The sequence below is a fragment of the Mixophyes fleayi genome, chromosome 6 (assembly GCF_038048845.1).
Source record: "Mixophyes fleayi isolate aMixFle1 chromosome 6, aMixFle1.hap1, whole genome shotgun sequence".
Lineage (NCBI taxonomy): Eukaryota > Metazoa > Chordata > Amphibia > Anura > Limnodynastidae > Mixophyes > Mixophyes fleayi.
The window spans coordinates 223,060,458-223,077,924 of record NC_134407.1 but is presented as its reverse complement, the minus strand read 5'-3'; the positions used below and the strand labels follow the sequence as shown (position 1 = coordinate 223,077,924).

General features: G+C 41.2%; 1 protein-coding gene across 1 annotated transcript in view; it reads left to right on the top strand.

Moving 5' to 3' along the window:
* Nucleotides 1–6,373: 6,373 nt before the first annotated feature.
* The window catches only part of LOC142095292 (uncharacterized), a 59,392-nt gene continuing 48,298 nt past the window's right edge, over nucleotides 6,374–17,467 (top strand). Inside the window, exons 1-2 of the mRNA XM_075178249.1 lie at nucleotides 6,374–6,452; nucleotides 13,311–13,415. The gene's annotated coding sequence lies outside the window, so the exon portion shown is untranslated. The remainder of the gene's footprint in view (nucleotides 6,453–13,310; nucleotides 13,416–17,467) is intronic.

Sequence of the window (17,467 nt, the reverse complement as noted above, 5' to 3'; positions counted from 1 at the left end):
GTGAAATGTCATTTTTTTGGTCTAGGTCAAACTGAAAATCTCAAGTGATAACCGTGGGAGTATCAGCTCTCAAACATTCCCTTTTGATTGTCCTTTTGATCGGGCATAATAAAAGAGTTTTCCTGTGAGGCATTTTCCAGACCTAGGTCCTCACGGTGCAATAAAAACTAGAGATGCTCAGGCTCGGTTCCCCGAGAACCAAGCCTACCTGAACTTCACAGACCTGAGACCTGAGCCAAGCCAGCTCGGTACTTTCGCGTGCCCTCGGAATTGAAATCGAGGCAAAACATTTCCGTTACGTCATCGGATCTCTCGAGTTTTGGATTCCATAAGTACCGTTCCCCCCCGGCGATCCAGCGCCATTTCACAGAGGGACACAGAAGGGGTAGCATGGTTCTTGGCAGTCTCTAGTGCAGTTGAGCAGCGTCATAGGTAGAATAGAAAGAAGTGGGGTAGCAGTGTTCTTCAAAGTCTCCAGAGACATTCAGGAGAGCTCCATTGCTCCATTGCTAATTGTCATTGCTGAAATATAAATAATAGTACTGGCAGGTTTGGTCTTCTAAATCTGCAGTCACATTGTACTGTGTTTTATAGCTCACACACAAACAGGAGAGCTCCATTGCTCCATTGCTAATTGTCATTGCTGAAATATAAATAATAGTGCTGGCAGGTTTGGTCTTCTAAATCTGCAGTCACATTGTACTGTGTTATATAGCTCACACACAAACAGGAGAGCTCCATTGCTCCATTGCTAATTGTCATTACTGAAATAGAAATAATTTGGCTGACAGTCTGTGTCTACATCTGCAGTCACATTGTACTGTGTTATCAAAATGGATTAAGTACAGGGAAGACCAGGAGCACCAAGCAGCTGCTGTGCCTACTGTTTATAAGTCAGAGAAACTAAAATGTAAAAAAACACCTTTTACCTTGGTAAAGAAAAAAAGACCTGTAATCCAGTCAAAGTTATCTGCAGGAAAAAATAAAATTGCCAACTTGCCATTCTACACACACAGTGGCATAAAGAATGAGGCTTTCACCTTTCTCTATGAGTGCTAGTTCTGGAACTGTCACTGAGGCATCTTCTTGTAAGGTCAGTCGTGACCAAGCAAGACCTTGTCATTCGGACTCCAAAAATGGTGCACAAATACTTTTACGTGTAAAAGCAGAGCTGGAAGAAAACAGTAAGGCATTAGAGGAAAATGTATGTTCAGATTCTGAAATGACACAAAGGAGAGTCTATCCATGAATGCTATGTGTAAGCCTGACCTTTGTGATAGTGTACCGATAAGAAGGTCCCTTTCTGCATTTCTGCAGATGTGTGCATGAGCAGCCCAAGTGTAACCAGTGATACACAAATTGAGGATGCCACTTTGGAAATGCAACAGGATGTGGGGGATGTTTATGTAGCTGACGAGGGCTTTAATAAGGATGTTGATGAGGATGATGTTGTTTGTGTAAGTCATGCACCAGTGGAAGCAGTTCTTGCACGTGATAAGAAGAAGGCCATTGTCATGCCTGGGCATAAGGACCAAAAAATCCACCTCTTATGTGTGGAATTATTTTTACCCAAATTCTGACAACAAATGTCTAGCCATTTGTAGCATTTGTAAAGCCACAGTCAGTAGAGGTTGGGACCTTGACCATCTAGGAACCTCATCCATGTTACGCCATTTGAAGCGAGTTCATGGCAAGCTGTTGGTAAAATCAGAAACTTATGCTAAAATATAACAACAAGCAGTCCAACATCAGCTAGGTCCCTTCTCTCAGCTAGATCCCGACCCCTGCAATCTACACCCTCAACACCATCATCATCAATATCCTCAGTAGTGATTGAAGTTGGTCCTGCATCCAAGTTGCTAAGGTTGGATGACTCCTCCACTATCCTGGATTCCTCAGAAGAATTCTTGAATGTTAGTCCCACTGCTGTTGCTGGGAGTGAATCTTCATCCCAGAAGCAGACCAAGAAGAAGAATACTAGTAGTTTACAACAATTGACTGTTAAACAATCCTTTGCAAGAGGAAGCAAGTATGAAAGCTGTCAGTTGCAAAGCGAATCACAGACACCATGGTGACTATGCTAGTATTAGATCTGTGTCCAATATCCACTATTAATGCAGCTGGTTTTAGAAAGTTACATGAGGTCTTGTGTCGCTGTTACCAAATTCCATCACGACACCATTTCACTAGAAAAGTTATTCCTCACCTTTACCAGAAGGTTCGTAAAAATGTAATTATTGGGCTACAAAATGCCATTCTACCCATGGTACACTTAACCACAGATATGGAGACAAGTGGAACTGGGCAACCTAAAGATTATATGATTGTGACCAACCCACTGGGTTGGTGATTCGCTTTCACCAGCAGCAACAGCAGCAGCATGTACCCAAGTACGTCATATTTTCCAAGGCAGCTACTCTGTGTATCATCGGCTTCATACAGCTGACAATCTGTTACAAAAACTAAGAGATGTCATTGCAATATGGCTTATCCTGTTTGGACTCGCCTCAGCGGTTGTAATCCTGTAATCGGTGCTGTAAACACAGACACTCTTTAATCCTACAGAATTATTCCTATACTTAACAGAGCGACCAAGAAAAAATAATTACTTTCTAGTAAAATGACATAGTGTAAATCCGAAGACAGGAGATCGCGATTGTTGTAAATGACGTCACTTACAGACGCGACTTGCAAAGCTCTGAATTTCAAGCGGCATAGCATGGAGCCAGGTACGTATTACCTTTACATTACCAGTTAGGGGTAGGAGTAGGGGTTAGGAGTTAGGGTTAAGAACCCTACCCCTACCCCTCACTACTAATGTAAAGGTAATACGTACCTGGGTCCATGCTATGCCGCTTGAAATTCAGAACTTTGCAAGTCGCGTCTGTAAGTGACGTCATTTCCAACAGTCGCGATCTCCTGTCTTCGGATTTACTGACTGTCTTTTTTACTAGTAAGTAGTTCTTTTTAATTCTTCGCTCGGTTCCCTATAGGAATAACCCTGTAGGATTAAAGAGTGTCGGTGTTTACGGCACCAATCACTCGCACTACACCTCTCCTCAGGAGATGTCATTTCTGATATTGCCACCAATATTGTGAGAGCATTACAGCTGGGTGAATTCCATCACATTCCCTGTTTTGCTCACACAGTAAACTTGGTGGTGCAGAGCTTTTTAAAAAATGACAGTGTCATGCAGGAGATGCTGTCTGTGGCCCGTAAAATATCTGGACATTTCCAGCATTTGGCAACAGCATGTAGGAGATTGCAGCAGCTACAAGAGCAATTTAATGCCACCGACTGAAGCAAGAGGTGGTAACAAGGTGGAATTCCACCCTGTATATGCTTCTGAGTATGAAGGAACAATGAAAACCCATCCACGCTTACTCCACAATCCTTGAAATTGGGAAAGGAGGGGGCATGTGTTTTACTCAAGCGCAGTGGAGAATACTTTCTGTGTTGTGCAAGGTGTTGAAAACATTCAAAGTAGTCACCTGTGGAGTGAGGTCAGACACTGTTAGCTTGAGCCAAGTGATTCCCTTAATTAGATTTTTTGAAAAGCAGCTTGAGAAACTGAAGGAATAGATGAAACAAAGCAATTACGCTAAGTATTGAAGACTTCTAGATCAAGTACTTTATTGGCTTCGCCAGGATCCAAGAGTTATCAAAATCTTGAAATCGGATCACTACATTTTAGCGACTGTGCTTGATCCTCAGTTTAAGAGCTATGTCTTCTCTTTGTTTCCAACTGACTCAGATCTTTTTCCAAGAGACCCAGGGATGATGCAGATGACTCAGCACAACATTTTGACATCTGGTCTGGTGTAAAAGAATTGTCCAAAAACCATGACTCCTCTGCCGTAACTCCACCTGATCCAACTATCAACATCCAAAGGATGGTGGAGGATTGTTTTAACGACAACATAGAAACAGAAACGACAGACAGTCCCTTTACATATTGGGAAGAAATAAAGGCAATATCGAGACCCATATACCAACTCGCTTTTCAATACCTAAGCTGCCCACCCTCCAGTGTGTACTCGGAAAGAGTTTTCAGCACAGCCGGGTACCTTGTCAGCGGTCGGCGTAGGAGGCTACTTCCTCAAAATGTGAAAAAGATGATGTTCATAAAAATGAACTACAATTTCCATGAGGAAGGCCTTTCCTGCCAATTACATCAAAATACTGAGACTTCTGTAATCGTGGATTCCAGCGGTGATGAATTAATAATGTGTGAGGATGATGTACACACTGATGAGGGTGAGGATGAGGCTGAGGATGATGACAACATCTTGCCACAGTAGAGTTCATTAACAGCACTGTTACCTTAGGTGCCTTAAGCCCATTGTTACCTTGTTTTGCCACTTTTGTGGTTGAAGTGCTTCGTTTGTTAAAGTGTGCATGTCCTTTTTAAGATCCAAAATAAGGGTCGTGGGAGGGCCCAAGGCCAATTCCATCTTGCACCATTTTTCTTTTCTGCCACTGCTGTGTGGTACTGTTTCCTAGATGTGGTAGGAACTGCCGTGTGTTTGTGTCATTGCTCTGTCGCTTAGCATCCAGCCAGGTCGCTCCAGTCTTTGACCGAAAGTGTATGAAAATAATATTGTGACCTGTGAGGTGGTCAAAATTGACTGCAAATGACTGGAAATTAGTTGAGGTTAATAATAATGTGGGAACCAAAAAAAAACAAAATTATGTGATTTTAGCAAAAAATATAGGGATTTCAGAAAAAAATATAGGGATCCAAAACCAAACCCAAAACACGCAAGTCCGGTTTTGCCAAAACAATACACAAAGTTAATCCAGATCCAAAACCAGATGGGGTGACAGGATCCTGCACCATTGGAGTACTGTCATATGGGGGCAGCCATTACTGGACAGTGTTCTGTGTATCATTTCATTACAAGCTGCAGAGGCTCTGGCTGCTGTCTCCTTGCAGATAATCTACTATATAAAAGCCTAGTGGTGTGTGTCTGTGTGTGGAAAAAAAAACCTCAAGCTGCAGCGCCACCTGCTGGGCGAAGTTATACACTGACCTACTAAATTCTTAGTGTGTGTGGGAAAAAAAACTCAGAAAGGGCTGAAATTTGCTGCAGCGCCAACTGCTGGGCGGAGTTATACACTGACCTACTAAATTCTTAGTGTGTGTGGAAAAAAAACTCAGAAAGGGCTGAGATTTGGTATACTAAGATGTTTTTAATTTGTTAATTTAATTTGTTAATTGTTAAAAGTGTTTATAAAGATTTTAAAAAAAAATATATATATTTCTTGAAGGAGAAGTGACAATTGGGAGTGGTTGGTGGTTGCCGGGGGTGACAGTAGGGAGTGGTTGGTGGTTGCCGGGGGTGACAGAGTGAGAGGACTGTGATACTCAGGACCGCTGAGAGAGATCCCTGTGTCTGGATAGACATCTGGATAGATGTGGCGATAAAGATGAAGGATGAGGTGATGGAGAAAAATGATGAGGTGGTGACATGTGGACAAAACCACGTTAAAAAAGGGCGCTTACGTCGGGAAGTAACGCTCTTCCCCTGAGGAGGCCTGGGCTAGCTCCAAATGCATGACAAGAACCTTTTTAACACCTTAAGTAGCTTGATTTGACTAGAATGCATGAGTATCATGCACGGGTTAACTTGTAGATTATAATAACGGATCACACTTTACAGCACAGTGTTTGTTACCTAACAGTGCTATATATATATATATATATATATATATATATATATATATATATATATATATATACACTTAGATTGCTTCTTATTTCCCTCTACAGATTACTATATAGATGTCCCACACCATTATCCACAGGTAATGAATCTATTAGTTTACTGTACTACAGAAAAGATCATTTATTTTACTACTGAGAGCAGATCAGTGAATGATAGATTAAATTTCATAGAGTAAATGGTCTTCTGCTATTCAATACACGGGATAGAACAACGTTTATTTAAACATATCCTGAACAATAACATTTACATGACTGATTGTTCCAAATTGCATGATTCAAAAACACATGTAGCAGTATTTATCAATGTACTTGCAATAATGACTTTCTATAGAAACCTAAACAAATGGTTTCTATGTATTTTAATCATTATACTTTATTTTTGATAACACACAAATGCCCCAAAACAGAACGTTAACGAAGGTCAGTGAGTTCTCTGTACAGCGCTGTGGAATTAGTGGCGCTATATAAATAAATAAATCATGATGTTGATGATGATAAAAAAAACCTCCCATCCTGTGTTTCTGCGAGAATATCTCCAGTGATTGTTGTTTGGGATAATAATATAAGGGTGGGAGTTCCTGGTCACATCCTCTGAGGGGGAGGGAGAAAGCGAAAGTGAAACTGCTGCAATCTACATTCTTCATGTTATTTCCACCCTCTAATTCTTTTACGGACATTATTATTACCAGTCGTAGCTGTCTGCACATATCTCTGGACTCTCAGGTAGGCTGAAAGTGACTGTATTATTTCAGGGGTGTCATATAGTTTCTTCCTAACATATTATACTATAATGTCCCCTCTTACTGATCCATAAATGTCATACTGGCTTCTATGCCAGATACAACCTAATGCCCTCTGTCACTGGGAGGTGAGGATAATACTATGTACCTGGTGCACTGTATGTGGTGTCTCCCTCATATTCTGTCTATACATATACACCCTATACATCTGGGTGTGAGGATAATACTATGTACCTGGTGTACTGTGTGTGGTGTCTCCCTCATATCCTGTATATACATATACACCCTATACATCTGGGTGTGAGGATAATGCTATGTACCCGGTGTACTGTGTGTGGTGTCTCCCTCATATCCTGTATATATACATATACACCCTATACATCTGAGTGTGAGGATAATACTATGTACCTCATGCACTGTATGTGGTGTCTCCCTCATATCCTGTATATACATATACACCCTATACATCTGGGTGTGAGGATAATACTATGTACCTGGTGTACTGTGTGTGGTGTCTCCCTCATATTCTGTCTATACATATACACCCTATACATCTGGGTGTGAGGATAATGCTATGTACCTGGTGTACTATGTGTGGTGTCTCCCTCATATCCTGTATATACATATACACCCTATACATCTGGGTGTGAGGATAATGCTATGTACCTGGTGTATTGTGTGTGGTGTCTCCCTCATATCCTGTATATACATATACACCCTATACATCTGGGTGTGAGGATAATACTATGTACCTGATGTACTGTATGTGGTGTCTCCCTCCCTCATATCCTGTATATACATATACACCCTATACATCTGGGTGTGAGGATAATACCATGTACCTGATGTACTGTATGTGGTGTCTCCCTCCCTCATATCCTGTATATACATATACACCCTATACATCTGGGTGTGAGAATAATGCTATGTACCTGGTGCACTGTATGTGGTGTCTCCCTCATATCCTGTATATACATATACACCCTATACATCTGGGTGTGAGGATAATACCATGTACCTGATGTACTGTATGTGGTGTCTCCCTCCCTCATATCCTGTATATACATATACACCCTATACATCTGGGTGTGAGAATAATGCTATGTACCTGATGTACTGTGTGTGGTGTCTCCCTCATATCCTGTATATACATATACACCCTATACATCTGGGTGTGAGGATAATGCTATGTACCTGGTGCACTGTATGTGGTGTCTCCCTCATATCCTGTATATACATATACACCCTATACATCTGGGTGTGAGGATAATACTATGTACCTGGTGCACTGTATGTGGTGTCTCCCTCCCTCATATCCTGTATATACATATACACCCTATACATCTGGGTGTGAGGATAATGCTATGTACCTGATGTACTGTGTGTGGTGTCTCCCTCATATCCTGTATATACATATACACCCTATACATCTGGGTGTTAGGATAATACTATGTACCTGGTGCACTGTATGTGGTGTCTCCCTCATATCCTGTATATACATATACACCCTATATATCTGGGTGTGAGGATAATGCTATGTACCTGGTGTACTGTATGTGGTGTCTCCCTCATATCCTGTATATACATATACACCCTATACATCTGGGTGTGAGGATAATGCTATGTACCTGATGTACTGTGTGTGGTGTCTCCCTCATATCCTGTATATACATATACACCCTATACATCTGGGTGTTAGGATAATACTATGTACCTGGTGTACTGTATGTGGTGTCTCCCTCATATCCTGTATATACATATACACCCTATACATCTGGGTGTGAGGATAATGCTATGTACCTGGTGTACTGTATGTGGTGTCTCCCTCATATCCTGTATATACATATACACCCTATACATCTGGGTGTGAGGATAATACTATGTACCTGGTGTACTGTGTGTGGTGTCTCCCTCATATCCTGTATATACATATACACCCTATACATCTGGGTGTGAGAATAATGCTATGTATCTGGTGTACTGTGTGTGGTGTCTCCCTCATATCCTGTATATACATATACATATACACCCTATACATCTGGGTGTGAGGATAATGCTATGTACCTGGTGTACTGTGTGTGGTGTCTCCCTCATATCCTGTATATACATATACACCCTATACATCTGGGTGTGAGGATAATGCTATGTACCTGGTGTACTGTGTGTGGTGTCTCCCTCATATCCTGTATATACATATACACCCTATACACCTGGGTGTGAGGATAATACTATGTACCTGATGTACTGTGTGTGGTGTCTCCCTCATATCCTGTATATACATATACATCCTATACATCTGGGTGGGAGGATAATACTACGTACCTAATGTACTGTGTGTGGTGTCTCCCTCATATCCTGTATATACATATACACCCTATACATCTGGGTGTGAGGATAATGCTATGTACCTGGTGTACTGTATGTGGTGTCTCCCTCATATCCTGTATATACATATACACCCTATACATCTGGGTGTGAGGATAATACTATGTACCTGGTGCATTGTATGTGGTGTCTCCCTCCCTCATATCCTGTATATACATATACACCCTATACATCTGGGTGTGAGGATAATGCTATGTACCTGGTGTACTGTATGTGGTGTCTCCCTCATATCCTGTATATACATATACACCCTATATATCTGGGTGTGAGGATAATGCTATGTACCTGGTGTACTGTGTGTGGTGTCTTCCTCATATCCTGTATATACATATACACCCTATACATCTGGGTGTGAGGATAATACCATGTACCTGATGTACTGTATGTGGTGTCTCCCTCATATCCTGTATATACATATACACCCTATATATCTGGGTGTGAGGATAATGCTATGTACCTGGTGTACTGTGTGTGGTGTCTCCCTCATATCCTGTATATACATATACACCCTATACATCTGGGTGTGAGGATAATACCATGTACCTGATGTACTGTATGTGGTGTCTCCCTCATATCCTGTATATACATATACACCCTATACATCTGGGTGTGAGGATAATGCTATGTACCTGATGTACTGTGTGTGGTGTCTCCCTCATATCCTGTATATATATATATACACCCTATACATCTGGGTGTGAGGATAATGCTATGTACCTGGTGTACTGTGTGTGGTGTCTCCCTCATATCCTATATTTATGTATTAGAGATGAGTGGTTTGGATTAATTGAAATCCAACCAAATGCGACGTTGGGGATTGAAGAAAAAACACGTTGTGGCTCGGCTTCTCCCGCCAAAGTCGGATCTCAAAACGAGGCGATACGTAATTTCCGGCAATCTCTTTTACAAACGCGCTGCATATATATATATATAAGTCCTCTCTCATTTTCTTCAGTGCCAGTTTAGAAGAGACAGCGTGTACGGGGGAGGTTATTGTAATGCAGTTCTCTAGAGTATAGTCAGCTACAATAGTTTGCTGATCAATTGCTTTTAATTTCTATCTTAAATACACTTTACATGGACTAGTGGCTACTGGTTGTTGCTAATGCATTGCATATATATAATAATACTAGACAGTATGTACAGACTGAGTTAGATAGATATCATTCTGAACTAACTAGTAAATTCTTTGACAAAAACAGTGCTTTTGCTATCAGACTATTAGCAGCAGAATCTAATTTCTTTCTTTTAAACTTGAAAGTTTTTCTAGTGAAAGTAATCTTGTGTGGAAGAGTGACAACTGAAACAATTTAGAAGAGAACAGTGTTTGCGTGTGTGATTGAGCAGCAGTTACACGCCCCCCAAAAAGGCTGTATTATTTTCTTCTAATCTTTTTTATTTTTCAATACTTTTATATATTGAAAGGGTCATTCAGTGAAATCTATATTTAAAGAAGGTTGTTTGTGAGGGTCAGCACAAAGTCATTCAGTCCCTAGAAAATGCCATTGTACTGACAGTCCAATTAACTAAGGATATGTGGACCAGCGGGTCTGGTCACAACAAAGACTATATGACCGTGACAGCCCTCTGGGTAGGTGTATCACCATCAGCAGCAGCACCAGTAGCTTCACCATCATCCTCCTCATCCTTTCTGCATAGTAGACCTAGCACTAACTGCCAGGTCATTCACAGGTAAGCTACTCTGTATATCGTTGGTTTCACAAAGAAACTGGTGTCAATCTTTTGGAAAAACTCAGGAATGTGATAGCAAAATGGCTCACCCTGCTAAGACTCTCCTCAGGATTCCTCGTTGCCGATAATGGAGAAAACATTGTGTGTGCCTTACAAATTGATGAATTTCACCACGTACCTTGCTTTGCACACAGTCAATTTGATGGTGTAGAAATTCTTAAAAAATTAGAGGTTAGTGCAAGAGATGCTGTTTGTGGCCCATAAAATTTCTGGCCATTTTAGACATTCCGCCACCGCATGTAGAACATTGCAGCGGCTGCAGAAGAATGTCATCTGCCATGACACCAACTGAAGCAAAAGGTAGTAACAAAGTGGAATTCCACACTTTATATTCTTCAGCGACTAGAGGAACAGCAACAAGCCATCAAGGCCTACACAGCAAACCATGAGATTGGGAGAGGGAGCATATTGGAGAATCCTTACAGTTTTATGCAAGCTACTGAAACCCTTTCAAATTGTAACAAATGAAGTGAGCTCAGACACTGCTAGCCTGAGACAAGTCATACCCCTAATCAAACTGCTGGAAAAGTCGCTTGTGAAATTGAAGGAGAAGATGAAAGTTGGCGATTCAGCAAAGTATTTTGGCCTTGTGGATCAAGTTCTTTATTCACTTCGCCAGGTACTAAGGGTTTGCAGCATCTTGAAATTTGATCATTACATTTTTGGAACCATACTTGATCCTAGGTTTAAAGGAAGGTGGCGTTATGACCCAACATCTAGGGTAGATCAATAAGTGTGTCCATGGCCTTACCTAGACCGATAAGGGTGTTCCAGGTGGAAACAATCAGCTTCAGGTAACAAGTAGTTAACATGTGACCCCAGGGGTCGCAACAAGTATGTTGTTTACTTACAGTAAATAAAATATAAAGTGAATGTAAATTAAATACTGAGCTGCCAATATTGAATCTCAGCAATATGTTCAAGCAACAGTCAAATTCCAGGGCCCCGACTTTCTGTTAGGAAAGCTGGAAAAATAATCAGGATAAACTCCGAGCTGAAGAACGGGATTTAAAGATACAGCGTGGTATAACATATATTCAACTTGTGTTGTAATCACTATTACACTAAATATAAAGTTACTTTATTAGATCAATTCATTTATGTATTAATATAAATTATGATTATTTTTTAAGTCAGCGCCATAGATACATTTATTTAATAAGTTTAAACTTTATTCTATATCATTTATATTTTAAGCACTTCTATCACAGTCTTTTGTATGCATTAGATGCTTTGTCTAATAATGTATTATCACTGATTGGTTACGACCTGTCTAAATTTGGATTGGACATTCTCCTTTTCACCTTCTGATGAAAGTGCTACACACACAGAAACATGTCAAGGTTTTATTTATCTCCACACTGAGCATATTTTCAAGTTTCAATCAAAAGATCTGTGGACAATCTTCAAATACCAGCAATGGATTAAACTTAAATACCTCTATAAAAGTTTACAGCAAGTAAGAATTTTTTTCTCTTCACCCAGAGAGATCTCTGATTGGCGAACAATAAGTTAGGTGGTGAGGCACACGTCCTTCTAAAAAAGCCAGAACACAAGTAACCTGGAGGAATAATACAATAATTTTGTTCACTTCATATAAACTGCCTTTTCTCCTTAAACTCCTAAAATATATTATATAACTCTATATGCCGTTAAAAATTAAAGAGGAGTTGTATTTAGTATGTTCTGCCCTGTTGCAATAACACAAAGTATTTTCTTGCTGTTGAAGCTACTTTGATTTCACATAAACTTTGCTCCAATCAAATGTGGAGATTTTAAATTGGTTGATAAATATGGTTCTAACCATAATTTGTATATATTAATAAAATAATTTTTTACTTAATATCCTGCACTAGTAGGTAACTATTTTTTTAATCTAACTTTTTCATCTGTTGAGTACTTATTATACTCCTCAGTACTATCCAAATGCCAACGCAGTCATTTTTTCTTTGCGTGTTAGTTAAGTACCTGGCTGAGAGGGCATATAATTGTATAATATTACTGAATTAATTACATTATGCAGCTATTTCAGTCATAGGGGGTATTATGGAACGATATTGGGGCATAGATATATTGGTGCATTATGGAGAAATATGGGGGCATTATGGAACCATTTGGGACATTGTGGAATTATGTGGGGGCATTATAAAGTTACATGGGTAGATTGTGGAGCCATAGGGGGCATTTTCTGTGACACTAGGTGGCATGTGGGGACACCTGATACAGTGAAGGGCATATGCAGGTACACTGGTGACATATTTGGATATGATGGTGTCATAATGACAAGGTATCATCATCACCATTTATTTATATATCGCCACTAATTCTGCAGCGCTGTACAGAGAACTCACTCACATCAGTCCCTGCCCCATTGGAGCTTACAGTCTAAATTCCCTAACATACACACACACACAGAGACTAGCGTCAATTTTGATAGCAGCCAATTAACCTACTAGTATGTTTTTGGAGTGTGGGAGGAAACCGGAACACCCGGAGGAAACCCACACAAACACGGGGAGAACATACAAACGCCACACAGATAAGGCCATGGTCGGGAATTGAACTCATGACCCCAGTGCTGTGAGGCAGAAGTGCTAACCACTTAGCCACCGCGCAAATTATCAAAAAATGTGTCTGTTGCTGTCTTATTGTGACAAGCTTTCTTATTGCTTTGTTTCAAAATCTTGAAAAACTTTCTCTCTAGAAATCCTGCTTTTGCTCCTGGGCAGCAGTAGAGTTTGGACAGCATTCTGCATCAGACATCCGTGCATCTGAACTACAACCTTGCCAGACAGTCAGCAAGGAGGAGGTAAGAGTTATAATTTTTACTTTACAAAACTCAAATGTGTGAGGGGCTGGGAAGTGAGTATTGTGGGTGGAAAGTTGAAGCTTTGCTAGGGCTCCGAGAATCCTTGCACCAGCCCTGGGGGCAGCAGAAGACCGTTAGTCCTGAGCGATTTTATATAGAGAGCTGAGACGTGGCTCTCTGCACCTTGTTGCCGGCAATGACATGTAACGTGGAAGAAGACCCGCCCACAGAGGAGGAGCTGCCGCTCAGAGGAGCAGAACAAAAGACTCAGGAGCCAGCCATTGTTGTTTTTGGCCACAGGTTAGTACAGCGGCAGCCTGTCATTGTAACAATGAGGGATGAGAGGAGAGGGATGAGGAGAGGACATTAAATTGAACTGGGGCACTACTGTGTGGCATAATATAATTTGGGGGCAGTACCATGTTGCATATTATTGTTTGGGGACACTACTGTGTGGCATAATATGGACTGTGGCATAAATTGAACAATGTGGCATAAACTGAACTTCAGCATTACTGTGTGGCATAATATTGTTTGGGGGCACTACTGTGTGGCACAATGTTTGGGGGCACTACTGTGTGGCACAATGTTTGGGGGCACTACTGTGTGGCACAATGTTTGGGGCCACCACTGTGTGGCATAATCTGACCGTTTATTTGTTGGTTCCATTACTAATAATAATATATATATAATATCTATAGCTATCTCTCTAAATGCACAACTGGCGTACCTGGGCTTGACTAGATTTTAGCCAACCCCTGATCTGCAGCAAAGGTAATTCCCATGGAGCCAAGGTTGGGGTGGCACAGTATATTCTCACTAAGGGTAGTAATAGTATGCGGATACACAGGTTAAGTATAACTATTCTGAGACAAGGTGCCCCTCTGCTTGTATATGTGTTTTGTGTGTGTTTTCAATATTTGTCTTTCTTTGAAACATTATTTTTTAATATTTGTCTGTTTCATTATAACATATACATACCTTCCACTACGTATGTAGTGCTTTTAGGGCACTGTCCCGCTGTCCTGAAACTCACAACTTCTGTTCTGCCTGTCGGGAGATATGTCACACTCCTGTGAGCGGGCACTACACTTCTGCCAATGGTGTGCGCAGCAATGCAAGTTTTTTGCTGTAGGGTGGTGGTCGAGTGCTTTTCACACCTTTTTTACGGGGCGCACACAAGCCAATACTAAGGTCAACTATGGAGGGCACCTCAAGAAATTGCTGTACCGGGGTCTAAAATTCCTCTTGGCGTCTCTCTGTGGAAAAACATATGTGTACTTGTAAATCTATCACCAGTGGTGGACACAGGTAGATTTGAATTATTAGAGTAATATAGATAAATTTAATAGAATCTGTAATTCTATCAACATTAAATTTCATTAGATTGATATATGATTTATGTTATTTGTATTTGGCTGTGTGCCATGAACAGGAGATAACACAAGTTGTGCCATTTTTTAATTTTTCTTTACATTTTGTATGTTCAATAATTAGATCAAGAGAACAGGTTAACAGGCTTCAATCAGAGAAGCAAGGATAGGGGGTGGTGTTATGAAAAAGGCGAGGGAGGTTGTTTTGGAGAGAACAAATAACGGAGAAGAGATGATCAGTAAAGAGCTACAAAGCATCTATAAAGCCCATCATTACGAAAATTAAAACTTAAACCATCTATTGTTCACACCATAAAACTCTGATGTATACAGACATCCTATTACTTGTGGCCACGGATCCTAATGATCTGTTCCTCCCCTGCTGACCTCATCACACATGAGGTATGTACCACAGGACATGTGAGCTGTCCCATTTGTGCAGGCAGCAAGAGAAGGAGACAGAAGACTCTGCAGTGCTGGAAAGAAAGCAGGTCAGTGTGGGGAGAGGGTGGGTGGGTGATTTCAATGTAAATTAGGTGGGGGTCATGGGCTATTTAATACTTTGCAGGACATATTAATTTTTTGGTTGGGTGATGGCAGTGCCGTAACTAGACATTTCAGTGCCCTGGGCGAGACAGGGCACCGGCGCCCCCCATCGAAGTGGGAGTGACATTTGCCAAGTGGGTGTGGCCAACCTAATGTGGGGGTGTGGCTAGCACTTCACTGAAAGAATTCTGCTACACATATTTGCAAATACATGATATATATATCTATATACACACACACAAACACAGTGGTGGGATGCAAATAAATTAACAACCGGTTAATTTAACATCTGCCAAGACAACATATATAATATTTTGAGGCAAAAACAGAGAAGAATTAAGCCTGCGCTCAGTATATCCCATCTTATACAATGAAATACAAACAAGGCACAATCTCGCTTTTTAATGAGCCAATTGAAATGCACATTGCTCAAAACAGAACGTGTTTTGGGTCTTTCAAAACCACCAATCATTGTATGCTACATAATACAAACCACAGGTTTACCTCTGTCTGCCTGTGTTACCCACACACAATACAAACACGCTGGCCCCCACCCCCCACACACACAATACAAATACAATGCCTGCGCCCACACACACACATGATTATGTACATGGCTATGTAATGATTTGTATGTTCTACATTGAATTGCAGATGTTCTACGTACCTATACCACTGTGTACCTGACATTACTGACCTGATATTAGTTAATAATAGAGCCACAGACTACACTGCACTTCTCTTGCCTAAGAGGTGAGAGTGGCCTCTAATCTGAACACTTGCTTAGTGACGAAGCCACAGAGGCAAACGCAGGGTTTCTACATGGGGGTTTCCACATTTTTCCATGAAAAAGCCTATGTAATAATGGTGCTTGTACTTACAGAATACCCATTCTGTTATTCTCAGGATAGCAAAAACAATAAGATAAAAAAATAAATAAAATGCTTTATTGTTTGAATAAAGGAAGGAGTCAGGGGACACCAATCCAGGAAACAGGGAAGGAGTATAAGTGCTCAGTGGCAGCTCACCTGAGAAGTGGAAGAGGTGGGGGCGGGCCTGAGCTTCCAAACAAAATGCCCGAGCACTGACTTCTCTGTTGTAACAGCCCAGGCAGCGCGTGGGCCATCGTGCAGAGAAAGTCCCGTTGCAGCCTGTCAGAAGGCAACGCTGAGCGCTGCACTGATAACCACACAGTCACCGGTGACAGCAGGGGGCGGGATTATAGGGGCAGCTAACGTGCAGAGCAGGCAGCCAGCATGCGCATATCAGTTTCTGATAGGAAGTGAAGACTTATGCACAGGGTGTGTTGGAACTGGAAGTCTGCTTCTCGGATCGCTGGTAAATCTGGTCCTGCACAGAGGGGAAGGTAGCGGGCGGCTGTTGCACCCCCTTGGGCTTGCGCCCTGGGCGATGGCACCGCCGGCACCACCCTCGTTACGGCTCTGGGTGATGGTGGGCCTATAGGATAATTTAATGTTGGGTGGTTTTGAGTCTAATAATGTAATGTGTGGCTCAGTTTGGGGAGAAGGGTTATATTTAGTGTTTTAGTTATTTATGCAAATACTAATTACTGTCTGGGCTGCTTGGAGGGGTGGGTATGTGTATTTATTAAATGTAAATACTATTAATTAATGTATTTGGGGGGAATACGTTTATTTGGTAAATGTGAATACTGTTATTTTATGTCAGGGCTGTTTGCAGGGAGCGAAGTCTAGTTATTAAACGTGAGAGTTATTGATTTAACATTGAGACTGGTTGGGGGAGGGGGCTAGAGTGTGTCCTCATTGCGAGGCTTTCCATATTTAATGTACCTATCCATTTTTCCAAACAGGACCCCAACATTCCAGGGTCCAGACAGCAACTAATCTTACGACATCAGCAGCAGGTAGTGAACGCTGAAAGAATAGTTAGAAGAGAGCAGAACAATCTGCCAACTGTTCTGATTCTAGTGGGGCAAGACTTTGTCCTGATCTAAGGGATGGGGCCCAGACTATGCACTCTTTATATACACTGCATTCTTTATATACTACGCCAGTGGTTCCCAAACTTTTTCAGTTCGTGGCACACTTAGAGTCCCCATAATTTATTCAAGGCACCCCTCCAAAATAATTACTGAGCAGTCCTGTTTTATAA